The 18,929-nt window shown below is 40.5% G+C and overlaps 1 protein-coding gene across 8 annotated transcripts in view; it reads right to left on the reverse strand.

Moving 5' to 3' along the window:
- LOC140493786 (leucine-rich repeat-containing protein 4C-like) overlaps nt 1-18,929 on the reverse strand; it is a 991,485-nt gene that overhangs the window by 379,296 nt on the left and 593,260 nt on the right. Inside the window, exon 4 of one of the 8 annotated variants that reach the window (XM_072592656.1) lies at nt 14,747-14,924. The exons of the other annotated variants lie outside the window; for them this stretch is intronic. The gene's annotated coding sequence lies outside the window, so the exon portion shown is untranslated. The remainder of the gene's footprint in view (nt 1-14,746; nt 14,925-18,929) is intronic. 8 annotated transcript variants of the gene reach the window in all.

Below are 18,929 nucleotides of genomic sequence, written 5' to 3' on the forward strand. Positions count from 1 at the left end.
GGTGCAAGATGCCAGTTGAGGCTGAGCAAGAATAGGCCGGAGGTTCTGCCAGTAGGTGTCAGGTACACTGAAATAACCCCAAACATGCAGTGAAGGGGACAAAGTAAGGTTGGAAATTCCAACTTTAAAGAGTTCTGTTTGGTTGAACAGCCAAAGGACCTCTCAGATGTGGCACTTAATGGCTTGAGTTAAAAGGAGGAAAAAGACAAGCTTCTGGTGTTTGTTTTAGGCAGATCTGGACTTCCTGCTGTTGGTACGAATACGGAAAATGAATATTGCAATTATTGGAAATCCAAGAAAGAGACAAAGCATGTGCTACGTGCAAGTTCCTAGCTAGAACTATGGCTTCCACATTCGTAAAGGCCATCTTTCCTTATTAGAACAATAATGGACTCACTAGTTTACCAGAGTGAAGTGAAGACGAAGGGATGGAAACATAGTAGATCATTCAGCCCTTTAAGCTTAGTTCTGCATTCAAGATCATAGCTCATCTACCATAACACCTTTATTCTACTCTATCCCCATATCCCTTGATGTCGTCAGCACCTAGCAATCTAATGACCTTTGTCTTTAATATATTCAAGTTCTGCCCCTTATTGAGACATTGTCCCCAGGTTTTAGATATGTCTCAGTCAGAGGAAACATCTTTTCCAATAAAAGAGTTTCAATGATCCATGAGTATTCCTCAAGGTCGGTAGTTAAACATTGCTCTTTTAGATTTTATACGTGATCACTGACAGAAGAGTTCTGCTTCAGTGGCTTGTACCTATAACCTGCACTGATTCTTAGTGACACATGGAAGAATGCTGCATGGTCAGAGATTAACATTTTTCAGGTTACATATTAAACTGAAGCCCTAATGGTCCTCACAAGTAGACACAAAGAAGTCCCATAAAGCGATTTGAAGAATAGCAATGCAGATCTACTGGTGCCTTATCCAACAACATATACATCATGACCAACATCAGTTAAATACATTGCCGAGCCATTTATGTAACATTGTCATGGCAAATCCCCTGCATCAGCACAATGGCTACACAATGTATGTAATTGATTGGGTTTGAGACATTTTGGGGTATCCAGATTCACAAAAAATAAATAATTTCTGGTTTCCCATCACACACCGTACCACCACATACCTTATCTTGAAAATAAAGACACTTGGAATTTGTATGATTATGTCATTTGGAAATGCTTGCGATAACCAGCAAGCTAGCTCCTGGTTCCCTTATATCCATTGTTATCATCCATTTTACCTGAAGGCTGCTGAAAATAACACCAGCCAATTATCACTCAATTGTCATTGTGAAGGCAACACACTGTGCAAAAAAAAGGTCACATCCATGTAGGAAGATGTGCCCACATCTGGCATTTGCCACAAGAAGGGAAGGAAGCAAAGGCCAGAACTGGCTCCTACTCTGGCCTGGAAATAAAAGGTAGGTATAAGAGTTTCGTTGCCTTCAAAGTGTTTCATTTATTTAACGTTGAACTTTTTTTCAATCTCTCCAGTGTGACAAAATAAAACTAATTGTGCTGGCCTTTTCTCTTCAATACATACAAGCTCTAACAGAACAAGATATTATTCTTGACATTCAAGACTGTCGTCTCTCCACATCAAATAAAATGCTCACCCATCGCCTCACTCACCCTCGCCTTTCTACACAGCAGCCAAACGTCGTATATGTGAAACAGTGAAGGACAGATACGTGGTGAAACACAGAGCATAAGGAAACAAGAAGATTTAGATGGCAGGTGGACTGTAATGAACTAGAGTGAGTTTGTTAACAGGTCTGCCTCTGGCCAAAAAGTAGTGGAATGATGATCCAAAGAGAAGGATATTTGCATTGTCACCGAAAGACCTATGGGCACTTTTCGACATCCATTATCTTTTTTTTACTGATTATAAAATATATAGCATGATACCTCAATTTGTCTATGGGGCCTCTGGCCTAGTAAAGTCACTCACCCCCATTCACACCCACTAACCCCACTCTACCTGATCTTCAATGATTTGCATTGCTTTATCGTCACCCTCCCTTACACATATGGTGAACTTCCTGCAGCATCAGTAGCCTTGAGAAGAGGTATTATGAGCCAAAGAAGTATCAGCTACCCTGATCATCCAGCAACAATCACTGATATCGAAATTCAGATTGGACTCAATAACTGTGAAAGGGACATTTCAGCTTCCAGCATGTTGTAAATTTATTTGCAAAAATCTGTTCCTGTCACTACAAATGAGCTACAAATTTTGGATATGGAAGCCTTTGCTATGCCATAAATATGAAAGTACACAATGTCACACACTACAATCCTTGAAACCCAAGAATTTAAGGAAAAAAATGTGATGGCTCATTCAGACATTTATATTGGAGCATTTACAAATTACACAAACTCAGCTGCTCTGGCAAACGGGACATTGATGACTTCACATACAGAAAAAGACACAGCTAACTGGTTTACGAGAAAAGTCTTCTGTGTCTATTAGGAATCTGCTGCTAGCGTAAATTCTCCGAGCTCTGGTCACTTTCTGTGCCATTATGACAGACGTCTGTGCTGTAGGCTTTTGGCAAGAGCAAAAATCACAGATCATCCAAAGTTTCATGACTAAAGTACCATACCCCAGAAACAGAGAGCCTCAGCAGATCTTTGGCTCCTGGCAGTGCTGGAATGATCTGCCTATCCTTTGCAGCTACCATATCAATCTGACTTCTCTTACAGCGTCCAGTGGCTCTGCCTCCACCAGGTTATAAATCATGTGAAGTGGTACTTTTTAACAAAAAAAATCCATTGTGCAGCCTTCAGATCTCAGCTCAGTAACTATGTACAAATTGAATGATTTCCAAGGACAAAATTCAGAACCAAAGGAAGACTCCCTCAATTGGCCAGTGTAAAAACATTTATAATACTTGCAAGGAGTCCTAAAACATAGCCACAATTCTCAGCAAGCATTCTGTGAACAACAGCTATTCAAACTACTTCTCAATTCTCCCAGTGGTGTTGTGAGAATGAGTGGCCTTGACATAAGGCCACAGTTGGCCAAGTGCATTCTCATGGAGACCGAGTAAAATTAGAATTAGTACAAATCAGGGCAAATCTCTCTGCTGGTTCGAGTTATATCTGGCACAAAAGAATTCAGTTCCTTTAGTTCAGCATCAGAGAGCTAGTCCAAGTTCTTGTGGTGGGATACCAGAATGACCCAAGGAGCTCCCATAAGAAAAGTCAAAGGGATTAAATGGTAAATACCTCATGGCTGAGATAACATCTAAAACCAAATGAGATATTTGAAACAGAATGAGCATTGCAGTAACAACACTTAACTACATGGGTTGAGAGTGTGGTGCTGGAAAACCACAGCAGTTCAGGCAGCATTCAAGGAGCAGGAGAATCGACGTTTTAAGCAAAAGCCCTTCATCAGGAATGGTGAAGCCTGATGAAGGGCTTTTGTCCAAAACATCGACTCTCCTGCTCCTCAGATGCTGCCTAACCTGCTGTGTTTTTCCAGCACCACACTCTCGACTCTGATCTCTAGCATCTGCAGTCCACACTTTCTCATAACTACATGAGTGTCTGAGGAGCACACTGTAGCCCTAACCAATTTAAGCTGCTTCCCTGCTGTCCTTCCCTATGGTCAGATTTGGAGCTTTATATTGATTGTTTCATACTGTTCACTCCTATTCACATCATTTTCATGAATAGAACAAAAGAAAAACATGGACAAGCTCCACTTTGTGAATATCCCCTTGTTTGAGTCAGGCAATTCGCCAGAGCAAGAGGCATATTTTCACCAATTTACAGATCAAGAGGCAGACAATCAAATGCTACAGCAGGTTTCTAAAAGGTTTTGCGACAGCTAAGAGGGGCAATGTAGATTTATTTTGTCACTTTGGTGGATGAAAGAAAAGACATTGTGCGAATAGCTGGGGGCCACAACAATGCTCTCTATTTCGACACAGGTGAGGTTGACAATCAAGTTCAAAAAACTAACAAGGTTCTCTTCACCCTGAATGGCCAATGGAGGGCACAAAAATTCAAATTTCCTGTTTTCACACGAGGAGTATGTTCAAAAGAGAAAAAAAAAGGTCTTTTTCCAATCTGTCACAATTGATTATCTGTTACAGTGGAGAGAAATAGGTATATTCAAGAATATGTAAGGCAAAAGGAATAATTCCCAAATGACATCATGCTGTCGTCAATAAAACTGATTAAACTGTTCTTCATTTTTTAGATTTTAAAAATGCAGTACAATGTGCAATATAAAATGGTAGAAAATAAAATAAACATTTCGGCAAGAATCCAAATTTTATAGTGAGGCAAAACTTCTGCAAATAATTCAAGAACACAGGATTATCTGGAAATGAATGAATCATGGTGACTGCAAGGAAATTTGTGTTAGCAGTGACATATTGATGTGGAACCACATTTTATTTAATTCATTTGTGGAATGTGGGTGTTGCTGGCTGGCCAGCATTTATTACCTATTCCTAGTTCCCCTTGAGAAGGTGGTAGTGAGCTGCCTTCTTGAATCACTGCAGTCCACCTGCTGTGGGTTGATCCACAATGCCCTTAGAGAGGGAGTTCCAGGATTTTCACTCAGCAACTGTGAAGGAACGGTGATATATTGCCAAGTCAGGATGGTGAGTGCCTTGGAAGTGAACTTGAAGGTGATCGGACTGCTATGCATCTGCTGCCCTTGTCCTTCTAAATGGAACTGGCTGTGGATTTGGAAGATGACTAAGGATATTTGGGGAATTTTTGTATTCCATGATGTGGATAGTACACACTGCCATTACTGAGCATTGGTCGAAGAGGGAGCGGATGCTTGTAAAGGTGGTGCCAATCAAGTGGGCTGCATTGTCCTGGATGGTACCAAGTTTCTTGAGTGTTATTGGAGTTGCACCCATCCAGGCAAGTGGGAAGTATTTCATAACACTCCTAACTTGTGCCTTGTAGAAGGTGGACCAGTACTGGAGAGTCAGGAGGTGAATTACTCGCTGCAATGTTCCTAGCCTCTGACCAGCTCTTGTAGACACCGTGTTTATATAACAAATGCAATTGAGTTTCTGGTCAAGGGTAACTCCCGGGATATTGATGGCAGGGGATTCAGTGATGGCGATATTATTGAATGTCATGGGGTGATGGTTAGATTGTCTCTCATTGGTGATGGTCATAGCCTGGCATTAGTGAATGTCATTTGCCACTTGTCAGCCCAAACCTGAATATTCGGAGAAAGTGAAGACCGCAGATGCTGGAGTTCAGAGTTGAGAGGGTGTTGCTGGAAAAGCACAGCAGATCAGGCAGCATCTGAGGAGCAGGAGGATCGATGTTTCGGCATAAGCCCTTCATCCTGCCCCTTGAATACTGCCAAACTTAAGTATTGTCTAGATCATGTTGCATTTGCACATGGACTGCTTCAGTATGTGAAGAGTTGCAAATGATGATGAACATTGGTGCAACCACTGCCAAACTTTCCGACTTCTGACCTTATGTTGGAAGGAAGGTCATTGATGAAGCAGCTGAAGATGGTTTGGCCTACTCTGAGGAACTCCTGTAGAGATGTCAGGAACTGAGATGACCGACCTCCAGCAATCATGACCATTATCCTATGTGTCAAGTATGACTCTAGCCACCAGACAATTTGCCATTGATACCCATTGATTACAGTTTTCCTCAGATTTCTTGATGCCACACTTGGTCGAATGCAACCTTGATGTCAAGGGCTGTCACTCTCACCTTACCTCTGGAACTCAGCTCTTTTGTCCATGTTTGAACCAAGGTTGAAATGAGGTCAGGGGCTGAGTTGGCGTGGTCTAACCCAAACTGGGTGTCACTGAGCAAGTTATTGCTGAGCAGGTGCTGCTTGAAAGCACCGTTGATGACATCTTCCATCACTTTCCTGATAATGGAGTGGTTATTATTCTAACACGACATGTTATGAATACCATGGTCTTTAAAACTTTACATTTTTCCTGTCTATGATGATGGTCCTGCTTTTCCAGTAATGACCCATCAACCTTATGGTATATGATGGATATTCCAGTTCATGAGGCTATGGGTTGTCATGGAATACAATTCTGTGGCTACTGATGACCTAATGTACTTGAGGCCTCATTCATGATGAAGGGCTTTTGCCCGAAACATCGATTTTCCTGCTCCTCTGATGCTTGCCTGACTTGCTGTGCTTTTCCAGCACCACTCTAATCTTGACTCTGATCGCCAGCATCTGCAGTCGTCACTTTCGCATAATGTACTGCATTGACAGCCAGTGTTACGCAGTTCTGATTTTAGCCCATTCAGCTCTGTGGCAGTGTCAAACAACACAATGGCAATCATTCTCAGTGTGAGAATACGAGTTGCTATCCACACCAACTCTACACTGATACAAAAGCAGAAATTACTGGAAAAAATCAGCAGATCTGGCAGCATCTAAGGAGAGAAAGCAGAGTTCATGTTTCGCGTCCAGTGACCCTTCTTCAGAGTTGAACTCTATGCTGATCATTACTACCAATATTGCCAGACAGATGGAAAGACAAGTTCTTTAGTGAGGACCTGATCAACTGGGTTTCCCCATCATATTATTTTTTCACCACTTAACTCAGGCTCAGAATTGCACTTGTATATCCTTGCAGTTAAATACCCTGGTTAACATGGTGGAATTTGTATTCATGTCCTCCATTCATTGGTTCATGCCTCTGGATTGCTTATCTTGTGATGCTACAACTGTGCTGCTTCAATCACCAATATGTATTTTGTGGCGAACCCTGTGTGGTCTTTAACAATGTCCTTGTATTTGGGAAATTCAGTGATACAAACAATTGTTTTAATCTACCATGTTGATTTAGTTCTCCACTCAAAATATCATGGCGCTATTTAATTCAATGTAAAGGAAAATACCAGCATTCCACTTCCAAATGTACACTTCCTAATCCCATTCATTCATCTCTTCCTTCAGCTCAATTTAGAGATTCAAAATTGGCAATTAGGCAATTATCCATAGCCTATGAAAGACTTTAGGCATCTCTTTCCCATGGAGATAAACAATTGGTATTGTCTATTGAGGGGCACCACTCAAAATCAAACATTGAACAAAGGGGGCGGCACTGTGGCACAGTGGTTAGCACTGCTGCCTCACAGTGCCAGAGACCCTGGTTCAATTCCCGCCTCGGGCAACTGTCGGTGTGGAGTTTGCACATTCTCCCCGTGTCTGCGTGGATTTCCTCGGGGTGCTCCGGTTTCCTCCCGCAGTCAGAAAGATGTGCAGGTTAGGTGAATTGGCCATGCTAAATTGCCTGTAGTGTTAGGTGAAGGGATAAATATAAGGGAATGGGTCTGGGTGGGTTGCTCTTCGGAGGGTCGGTGTGGACTTGTAAGTAATCTAATCTAATCTAAAAAGTGGGAAGATAGATCTCCAATATGGCAATCAAAGAGAAAGCTGTAAGCTGTGATATTCAACAATGTCATGACCCTTTATCATTCATTCTCTACAGATGAACTAAATACACAGGTCATTTACATTAAGAAATGCATGGCACTCTCTTATAAACTTGACATTTAAGTAAACCAAATCTGAGATGCTAGCTGGAAATTACAGCCTGGTATGTTTCAAATGAGATTCAATGTTTATCATGGAACCATAGAGAACAGAAGACGTCCTTCATCCCATTGAGTTTGTATCGTGAAAAATTCACTAAATCTACCCTCGTCACACTTTCTGGCACTAGGTCAATTGCCTCGAAATGTTATGACACTTCAAGTGTATATCCAAGCACATTTCACAGTTTGTGAGATTACTTATCTCAACTACACCTCTTAGGCAGTGCATTCCAGACCCACAACACCCTCAGGTGAAAACTGTTTTCCTCAAGTCCCCTCCAAACCTCTAGCCTTTCAATTAAAAACATGCGTCCTTTTTACTGACCCTTCATCTAAAGAGAACAACAGCTTGCTAGGCACCCTGTCCATGCCTCTCAATCTTACACTCCTGCAAAAAGACCCCCTCAACTTTCTCTGCTGTAAAGAAAACAAGCCAAGCATGTTGCAGCTGTACAGAACTTGCATGAGGCCTCATTTGGAATATTGTGTACAGTTTTGGGTCATCACACGACCAGAAGGATGTGGAGGCTTTGTAGAGGGTACAGAAAATGTTCACCAGGACATTGCCTGGTTTGGAGGGTCTTAGCTGTGAGGAGAGATTGGACTTGATGACTTCACCTGACAAAGGGGCAGTGCTCCAAAAGCTTGTGATTTCAAATAAAACAGTTGGACAACAACCTGGCATCATATGAATTCTGACTCTTGTTTTATTCACTTGAACAAAAGAAGCTGAGGGGCGACCTGACAGAAGTTTACAACATTATGAAAGGCGTGGACAGAATGGATAGTCAAAGCTTTTTCCAGGATTGAAACATCAAAATCTCGAAACATAAGTTTGATGTAAAAGGGACAAAATTCAAAGGAGATGTGAGGGGTAAGTGTTTTTTTTACACAGAGGCTGGTAAGTGCCTGGAATACACTGTCAGAGGAGGTGGTAGAAGAGATACAATGGGAAGGTTTAACAGGCATCTTAACAGATACATGTATAGACAGGAAATTGAAGGATATGGACTGCCGAGAGGCAAAATTTTCAGTTTAGAAAGGAGTCATATGCCAGCACAATCTTGGTGGATGGAAGGGCCTGTTCCTGTGCTGTACAGTTCTTTGTTCTTATCCAGCTTCTCTTTGTAGCTAAGATGCTCCATCCCTGATAACATCCTGGTGAATTTTCTCCATACCCTCTCCGGTTTAATCACATCCTTCCTGCAGCGCGGAGACCAGAACTGCACACAGTACTCCAGCTGTGGTTTGACCATAACTGTACAGTTCCAACATGACTTCTCTGCTCTTAGATCCTAATCTATGCTTCAACTAATAAAGGTAAGAGACCTCTATGCCTTCTTAACTATCCAAATAACCTGCCCTTTCACCTTCAGGGATTTGTGTACAAGTACCCCAAGATCACTCTGTTCCTCTAAGCTTTTTAGTGTCCTACCATTCATTGAGCATTCCATTGTCTTGTTACTTCTTTCAAAGTGCATTACCTCACATTATCAGGGTTAAATTCCTTCTGTCACCGATCTTCCCATTTGACCAATCTGTTTATTATCTTCAGCCCAACACCATTTCCTCACTAAACAAAGAACTGTGGATGCTGGAAATCAGAAACAAAAAGGAAATTGCTGGAAAAATGCCACAGGTTTTTCAGCATCTGTGGGAAGAAGAAAAAGTTAACATTTCAGATCCAATGACTGTTTTTTTCAGAACTAATTGTAGTTGAGAAAAGGTTGGTAGTTATGCAGAAGATGAGGTTGGGAAGGTGAGAGGAGTAAATGTGAGGTGGAGGTAGAGCCTAAGGAAAGAGAAGCACAGCTGGACAAAGGACTGGGTCAAGGTCAGCCTGGAAGAATGAAGAGTTGCTAATGGAGATTATTAGAAGCTAACAATGGGTTGTGTGTAGTTGCAGCCCATGTGACGACCAGGCCTGGTGTGTGGGGTTAGGGTAAGGACATGGGAGAAGGTACTCAAGTCTAAAACTGTTGAACTCAATAGTGAGTCCAGAAGATTGCAGAGTTCCCAAACAGAAGATGAGGTGCTAAAGTTCTGAAATGTTAACATTGTTTTCTCTTCATAGATGCTGTCAGACCTGCTGAGTTTCTCCAACAATTTTGGTTATTGTTACTGATTCCTGACTACTGATGCTAATTTATTCCCCAATTACTATCGCAGGCTGTGCTAGATTGTTTACACCCAGTAAGTCCTGACAGAACTGAGCTGAGTGCCCAATGCCACATTTGCAGCATTGCTACTTTCACCTCTACCATCATTTACCTTGCTGCTCCATCCCTGATGAAACTGTCATATCTAAATTCGCATCGTACAAAATGAATCCCATGTTGGCCTTGTTGGTATTTTACTCTCCTTAATGTTCACTTATTCTACGCCATGGTTTGCATCATATCTCACTCATCCATGGCCTTGTTGACAGTGACTCACAATGGCACCAGAATGGTCAAGAAAGCTTAGTTCGTAACGGATCAAGGATGTTCTATTTTCTCTCTTTCAACTCACTGCAAGGTGATTGTTTTGCTGGAACAAGCCATGGATGAAGATAATAACAGATTCAATAACCATTTTGTGTTATAGTCAAGATACACTGTGCTGATAGAATGTTTTTGCATTCAAAATCCTAAAGTTTGAGTGAATGGAGCGTGTACTAGATTTCAAATCAGTCCGTGTCAGTCACAGGCCTGGTGGAACTCTCACCTCTGAATCAGAAGACTTTGTGTTCAAAGCCAAGATTTGAAAATGTCACCTAGGCTGACACATCAATGCCACGGGCATGCTGCAATATTAGAGGTGCCATTTTCCAAGTGAGATATTCAATCTTGGATGAATGTAAATGATCCCATGGCACCATTTGAAGAAGAGGAAGCATGTTCTTGGAATGTGCCAATACTTATTTTTCATGACTATTTGTGGGACCTTAAAGAGTGCAAATTAACTGCTTCCTTTGGTTAGCCAGTACCAAAATGTGAAGTCCTGAATGTGAAAAATGTAACTTAAATGCATTTATTTTTATTGTACCAAATGAGGTTACACTACAGTTCAATGTGCGATTGCCACAGTATCATGTTTGGGTGAGCAATGGTATCTGATAATGGGCACAAATTAATTGAGTAGGACAGAGAGCCTGGATAGTGATGGGGGTGGGGTATGGGGTGGGTCAAGGTACTCTGCCCTGCTTTCCTCTGGTAACTTTTTTGTTGCCTGTCTGATCTTTAAACTCCATTTATCAAACATTGCACCATTCCTGCACCATTTCTTGACACAGAAAATCTTCAATATAAACGATATGAACATATATTTTGAACAGAGGCTTGAAAGGGAATTTTTTTCCACTGATGTTTTAATATTTAGTAAGACTTCCGAACAAAATAGGCAAGCACAGAATTTGAACTGAATGTAATCGGTTAAATTCATCAAGCTTAAGCATTCTGAATGTCTTATCCGTTGTACAGTAAAGCAGTAGACAAACTGAAACAATCAACACTTTGCCAATTTAATCGGTTTTTGGAGAAAATTCTTTTCATGGAACACATGCAAGATTACATGGGTGTTTTATTGTTTTGCTCCTGGGTCGTGCTACCATGCCAGCAGACAAAGGGTAGCACAGGGTAGGTTCTGCAAAAGCAAGGCAGGTAATGAAAAGCCTGAACAGTGTGACTAATGCTGCTGAACCTGAGTGAAAACCTTTGGCAGGTCCTATGCACATTAATGAGCTCACTAGGATAAGCAGAATATTTAGATAATGGACAGTGGAAATGGATGCTCACACAACAGAGGATGAAATTCTGAAGGAACCAGATGAGGCATGACAATAGTGATTAATTTAGGGTTACTATCCAAAAGGTATGTGTTTAGAAAATTATGCAGTGCTGTATCCACTGCCCATACTGTCCCATCTGGAGGCACATTAAGGTAAATTATTAAGACTGTTTGCTTGGAATTAGATTTTGCGATGTTGGATCGGATAGGCACAACATAGAAACATGCATTTATGTAATGCTTTTAATGTAGGAAAACATCCCAAGGCACTTCATATCAACATAAACAGACATGAATCAGAGCTAAAGGAAGCAATAACAGGAGGGATAAGCAAGAGCTTGGTCAGAGATGTGTTTTAAGAATGGTATCAAAGCAAATGAATTAGGTAGAGAATCAGTGATGTTTATGTGGGACATTTCAGATCAAAACACCCAAATGTTATTAATGGACATGGGGAATTGTACAAAAGGCTTGACTCAGAAGAACATAGATTGCTGGGAAGGAATGGTGGAGCAGACATTGGGTGTGGAGAGATTGTTATCCAATAGGAAAGGGCATAAATCTATTTAAAAAGGGAGAAATACATAGGTAAGAATGTTAAATTAGAGGCTCTGTAATGTCTGTGAGGCAATGTATTAACAGGAGTTGATTAACTTGATACAAGATTACATAAGAGATGCAGAGTTCTGCATGAACTAACATTTATAAAATGTGCTGTTTAGAAACTGGAGAAGAGCCTTTTGGAATGGTCAAGTTGGAGCTGACAAAGACATGAATGAGAGCTTCAGTGACCGATAAGTGAAACAGATAAACATTGTTAGGAAGACAGAAATGGGCAGTCTTGGTAATGAAAGTGATATGGGGTCAAGCATGGAGATTACAACAAATTTGGTTCAACTTGGGCCAATGGCTAGCAGGAAGGTGGTACTACGATACAGAGTTTGAACCTTTTGTCTTTCCAGTGTTTTAGCAAAAGGGAGCACGACTTGCTCAGGATAGGAATACAGTGGAGCAGGTTATCAACACAGAGGTGGTGGAGCCTTGAGGCAGGTTTTGGAGAAGGGAAAAAAAGCAAAGAACCATGGAAGCTGGAAATCTGAGACAAAAACAGAAATTGCTGAAGAAACTCAGCAGGTCTGGCAGCACCTGTCAGAAGAAAACAGAGTGGTGGAGAAGAGCTGATTGTCTCAAATTGACATCCTTGATAACTTGATCACTCTTGTTTGAATGTTGTACTGGGTGTACAGACAATTTATAGACTATTACCTCACGCCCAACTAAGAAAAGGCTGTGCTTAACACGATTAGAAGATCAGTTTAAAGTTACTGAGAGACTCCAGTGACTAAGAGTCTCAAAATATTCAAGTTCACCTTTATAAAGTTTCAAAATGTCTGTCTCCTGCCACATGATGACTGTTGGAAGAAAGATAAGTGAAGAAGAGTGAGATTCAAAATCAAATGTGAATCACTTTAGGACATGCTAGGTGCACTCTATATGAAAATGCTAAAACAAACACAGAGAATGCTGAATAAACTCAGCTCAGGAGTTCTGAAGGAGAGTCATCCCAGACTCAAAAGGTTAATCGATGCTGCCAGACCTGCTGAGTTTCACCAACATTCTATTGGTTTCAGAATTCCAGCATTTACAGAATTTTGTTTTTTTTACAAAAAATGTTAACCTGTTCTGAAGAGGATTTTTAAAAAACAAAAGTGGTTCTCTTGATTTATCACTTATTAAATTTCCAAGCTTGGCGAAATGCCCTTGTTTGTTTAATAGTTGCAAATTTGGAGTTGCTCAGTCAAGACACAAGAGCAGTTCACTGGCTTGAGAAATTAAGTCTAAGGTATGAGAAGGGAAGGAATTAAGGAGCCATTCAAAATGGAATAAAAAGAGAAAAATATTTACAAATAAATATATAAAAAATATAAAGTTGCAGATTTTGTGTGTTTATTTAGTTAGAGTATCATAGATTATGGGAAGAACGCTCACTTTTCTGAAGCACTATATTTGCTACCCGTTGTCATAATTACTCATGTACAAAAACAAAAAATGACTCATTGCATTTTCAATGTGACAGAAACTGCCATCAGAATAGAACTTTTCAAATGATTTATATGGGGTATGCAGTGGTACATAATACACTCTTGCAAGCGGTTGATATCAAATTCTGTTCCCTCTATCCTCCTCCCCTCTTGCAACATTGACAGAATCAGTCTTTGTGTCACAATTCTGTGTGGGAGACAGATCCGAAAAGGATTGAAAAATGAGACAACTTACTCCTGCTGGTATTTAATTACAGACTACAAAGTATGAATTTTTAAAATTTTCTATGTTGTCACTCTTCCTGCTCGATTCTTTTTTGTATTCTTGATCATTCAATGGCTTTTTGCCTACTCACATCCTCCTCTATCCAGAAGGCAGGGATGAAAATAGCACAACGTGTGTAATAACTGCTGTCAGTGTCGCTTGTTTGTGAGTCAGCAGAGGTGTGATTGGAGTAGGAGGCAAAATAGATAATTTTTATTTGTCCCTCAGACCCCTTACAGAAGGAATGTACGTTGTGACAAGATATCAAGGTGCTTTGAAAAAAATAATGATTCGGAGATGCCGGTGTTGGACTGGGGTGTATAAAGTTAAAAATCACACAACACCAGGTTATAGTCCAACAGGTTTAATTGGAAGCACACTAGCTTTCGGAGTGACGCTCCTTCATCAGGTGATTGTGGAGGGCTTGATCGTAACACAGAATTTATAGCAAAAATTTGCAATGTGATGTAACTGAAATTATACATTGAAAAATTGATTGTCTGTTAAGCCTTTCATCTGTTAGAATACAGTGATAGTTTCACTTCTTTCATGTGTAAATCACAAAACCCTTTTTTAAAAAGTTGCATTCTCGGGTTAGCTGTTAACAATGGTGATAGCTAGACAATGTATTGAAGGTGTTAGCCCCCTGTGTTCTCTGTCTATGACCTGATGCTTAGATTGATTCTAATCTAAAAAGTGAGATAACAGAGTTTTACATAAATTCATGCAGTTTTTGAGCTCAGAGTTCTACATGAATGTATGCAGTTTTTGAGCAAAGTGCAATGTAACTCTGCAAGTACAAATACACCCCACAAAATATATGTGTGCATGTGGGGCTTTGTCTGTCTGTGTGTGTGTCTGTCTGTCTGGGGTGGGGGTTGAGAGTGTGAGAAAGTGTGTGTGTATGTAGTGAATGCAGAGTGTCTTAAGTCTGTGAGGGGGTGCATGTGTGAGTGTGGGAGTGTGTGTGTCTATAAGAGTGTGTGTGGGTGTCTGTGTGCGCGTCTGTGTTCGTGTGTATGTGAGAGTATGTGTGTGTAGGAATATCTGTATGTGTGTGTAGTGTAATGGTGATCACCTGTAATGTGATGTGAACCCAAGGTCCCGGTTGAGGCCCTCCTTATGGGTACCGAACTTAGCTATCAGCCTCTGCTCGGGAACCCTCCTGTCTGTTGATTGTTGTGCGGTGCCCATTCATCCGTTGTCGTAGCCTTTGCTCGGTTTCCCCAACGTACCATGCCTCCGGGCATCCTTGTCTGCAACGTATAAGATAGACAACGTAGGCTGAGTCACATGAGTACCTGCCATGTGCAAGGTGGGAGGTGTTCCCCTCCCAGTTGGGGAACACTTCAGTGGTCCAGGACATTCAGCCTCGGACCTTCGGGTGACCATCCTCCAAGGTGGACTTCGGGACAGGCAGCAGAGGAAAGTGGCCGAGCAAAGGCTGATAGCTAAGTTCAGTACCCATAGGGAGGGCCTCAACATTTTAAGGTGGCAATGTATTCATGTGGAATTAAAACTACTAAAGGCCTAGTAAACTGGTTTGCAGCATTTTTATCTCTTTGCAATAGTCCATTGCATTGAGAGCATCAGGTGTAATTGTGAACAAAGGGCTATTAAAAATAAAAAACAGAAAGTGCTGATGAAACTCAATGAGTCTGGCAGCTTTTAAGGACAGAGAAACAGTTAATCCCCATTGTTCAGAGCTTAACTTAAACCTGGAGTTAGACCAGTCAGGAGTGAAACTAAAAAGTATTTTGTCTCTTAAATGGTAACCTAGACCGATATCCCCATTAATTTTGATTTACCTGTGCAGAATACTAAGTTAAAAATCAGTGTCTTCGGACTTATACGGAGTCCTGACTTCTATCTGAGGCCCCGTGTCTGGTCTCTGATATTCCAAAACCAGAAACTCAAGGCTATTCTTTCTGAAGTCACTCAGTATATAATTGTGCTCGAATACAAGGATATAAGACCAAGAACACAACATTCAGTCACCTGGAAAAAGAATAGCAAATGGAGTTTAATTTAGATAAACGTGCGGTATTGTATTTTGATAAAACAAACACCAAGGGCAGGACTTGTGCAATTAATAGTAGGGCCTTGGATGGTGTCATAGAAAAAGAGAGATCTCTGGGGTTCAGGTACATAATTGTGTGAAATTTGCGGCACAGGTAGAAAGGGAAGTGAAGAAAGGCAGGAGCATAAGTAAGCCGTCCAATTGTCTGAGCTTGCCCTGCCCTTGTAGATCATGACTGATCTTCAACATCCATGCCATTTCCTGTACTATCCCACCACTTACAACATTCTGCTAGCACTAGTATTTGAATGCAATTCTCCTGCATACCGTTATGTACAATAAAACACAGAACATAAAACAGTACAGCATAAGAACTGGCCCTTCAGCCCACGATGTTGTGCCAAACTTGATGCCAAATAAAACTAATCTCTTCTGCCTGCCTTTGGTCCATATGTCCATTCCCTTTCATATTCATGAGCTTATGTAAAAGTTCCTTCAATGTTCTTGTATTATCTGCATCCACCACCATCTTTGGTAATGTATTCCAGATCCCTACTGTCTGTGTAAAAAACCTGCACCTCATGTCTTCTTTGAACATTTGCCCTCCCACCTTAAATGCATGCCCCCTAGTATTAGACACTTCAACACTGTGAAAAAGATTTTGATCGTCAACCGTATCTATGCATGAGAGTAGTTATGTACAGTATTCTCAGATCACCTTCCTTGAGGCTACTTTTCTTTGAATAGAATCATTCTCCTGAACTGACAAAATCATCACTACTCCCTGGTTTCATAAAGTCCCCTTTTATCTTCTTCCCCTTTTGCGTGGCTCATGTATAAATGCATATTCTGTTCTAAGAAAGAGTTTTCACTGCTTAGCCAACTTCTTGGCTATTTAAAGAAAATTCTCACAGTGAAGAGATAGTTCATCAAGTGCCAAATATTCTTGTTAATAATTTTTAAAGCTTGTCACCAATGATTAGGTTATGATCAATTCACTTTTCTGAGTGTGTTAATAGCACAAACCCTTAACACACAAGATTTTAATTTTCCACTTCCTTCAGCATTAGCCACAGAGATAACGACATTTCCATACTGCATTTCCATTCTTTGTACCAGTCATTTTTTCAAAGATTAAGAAGTTAAACAAAGTGGCTGTTTGAGAAGCATTTCTCTCTCAGAAACTTCAATTCTTTCAGACCCTAAGGTAGTAATGAATCAACCTCAAATTAACTCTGGATAATCAGCAGGTAATTGGTTCTAATGAGGTTTCTTTAAATGAAAACAAGTCACTTCTCAACAAATGTTTATTAGAGCAAATAACTCATTCCTCTGTGGTCAAGTTGCACCTTTTCACGTATTGCAACTTAAACCTGCTGCACGACTGAAATCTCAAGACCCAGTGTAACAATAAGTTAAAGACATCGCCACAGACGTATGAGACTTCAGGTTCTGGCACCAACTGCAGAATTATGCTTTTCATAAAGCAGAACAATTATGCCACTCGAAGGAAAACAAACCCAAATAGATTGTGCGTGAAACCAGCAAAGCACAAACAAAGCATTGAAATATCAGGATTTATCAACAATGGTAGGCTTTCGCCAGAGGGTCAGTTAGCTAGCTAGGGGTTTGAAAATTACGTGGGTTTGATTCCAGTCCCTGATAAGGAAGACATGAGACCCACCTCTTGCCACGTCCCTGAGTGTGAAATGTAATGGCAAACCACTAATAACAATTCAAAACACCTAAAAAATGATTCAGGATGTGTTCAGTAATCGATGTCTCAAAGACCTGCCTTTAGCAGTACACTTATGGAGTTAATGGAGGCTTCCTGAACTCAGAAGTTTAAATCTACCTTTGTAATTATTCTTTTTATAATTACGCAAACACCCTATTTTCAATACAAATCTATGACTTATAACTTAATTATTAAATTCTCACTTTAATATTGTCAAAGTCTGAGTCACTTCTATTGATCTTCACACAATGGAGAAACCAAGCTACAAAATCTATCATGGACTCACAGCACTAATGTGATTCACTATTTTAGGAACAGATAGATATAAAGACGTGTCACTCCAATTTATAATGACCGTGACAAAAATAAAATGTATAAACTTGCAGCTGAATTAACTATCAGACACAAAAAATTTCTTTACAAAGTTTATTGTATTAGATGTTAACTTAATACTATTAAGTCCCAAGTTTTGACTTTCAAAATTCATCACAAATTAATTTGTCTATGTACTTTTTAAAAAAAACTTGATACATAGACATATATGTATCTATGTACAAATATAAATGCAGTTTTATGAATATTTCAAGAAAAATAATCTGGTTTTCTTGTTTTGGCAAGAGCCTTGAGGCAGGTGATTTCCCAACTTCAGAAACCCCAACCCCCTCACTGCTGTTATGTTTTCATTTCCTAGAGATATAGTCAGGTATTTTCTGGGGTGCTAATGTCCTGAGGCAATGTCGGACATTTTAGACCAGAAGACGATAAGACAGAGAAGCATAATTAGACTATTTGGCCTATTCCATCACGGCTGATATGTTTCTCAACCCTGCCTTTTCACCATAATTCCTGATATCCTTACCAATCAAGAACCTATCTTCTGTCTTAAATACATTCAATCACTTGGCCTCAACAGCCCACTGCAGCAATACGCTCCACCCTCTGGCTGAAGAAATTCCTCCTCATCTCAGTTCAAAAGGGTCACCCCTTCACTCTGAGACCATGGCCTCAGCACTTGTCTCCTATTAATGGAAATATCTTCTTTATGTCTAGTCTATCCAGGCCTCTCAGTACTTTGTAAGTTTTATCCTTTTAAATTCCATTGAGTACAGAACCAAAATCCTCAACTGCACCTCTTATGACAAGCTCTTCATCCTCAGGATCATTCTTGTAAACTTCCTCTGGACCCCCTCCAAGACCAGCATATCCTTCCAAAGATACAGGGCCCAAAACTGCTCACAATATTCCAAATGCAGTCTGACCAGAGCCTTATACAGCCTCAGCAGTACATCTCTGCTCTTGTATTCTAGCCTTCTTGAAACAAGTGTTAACATTACATTTGCCTTTCCATCTGCCAACTGAGCCTGTACATTAGCCTGAACTCGGACTTCTGAGTTCTTTTGTCTATCAGATTTTCAAAGCCTTTCCCATTTTGAAAAGCATCTATACCTCTAATCTTCCGGCCAAAATCATAATGTTACACTTTCCAACATTGTATTCCATCTG

Source organism: Chiloscyllium punctatum, chromosome 22 (assembly GCF_047496795.1).
Source record: "Chiloscyllium punctatum isolate Juve2018m chromosome 22, sChiPun1.3, whole genome shotgun sequence".
Taxonomy (NCBI): Eukaryota; Metazoa; Chordata; class Chondrichthyes; order Orectolobiformes; family Hemiscylliidae; genus Chiloscyllium; species Chiloscyllium punctatum.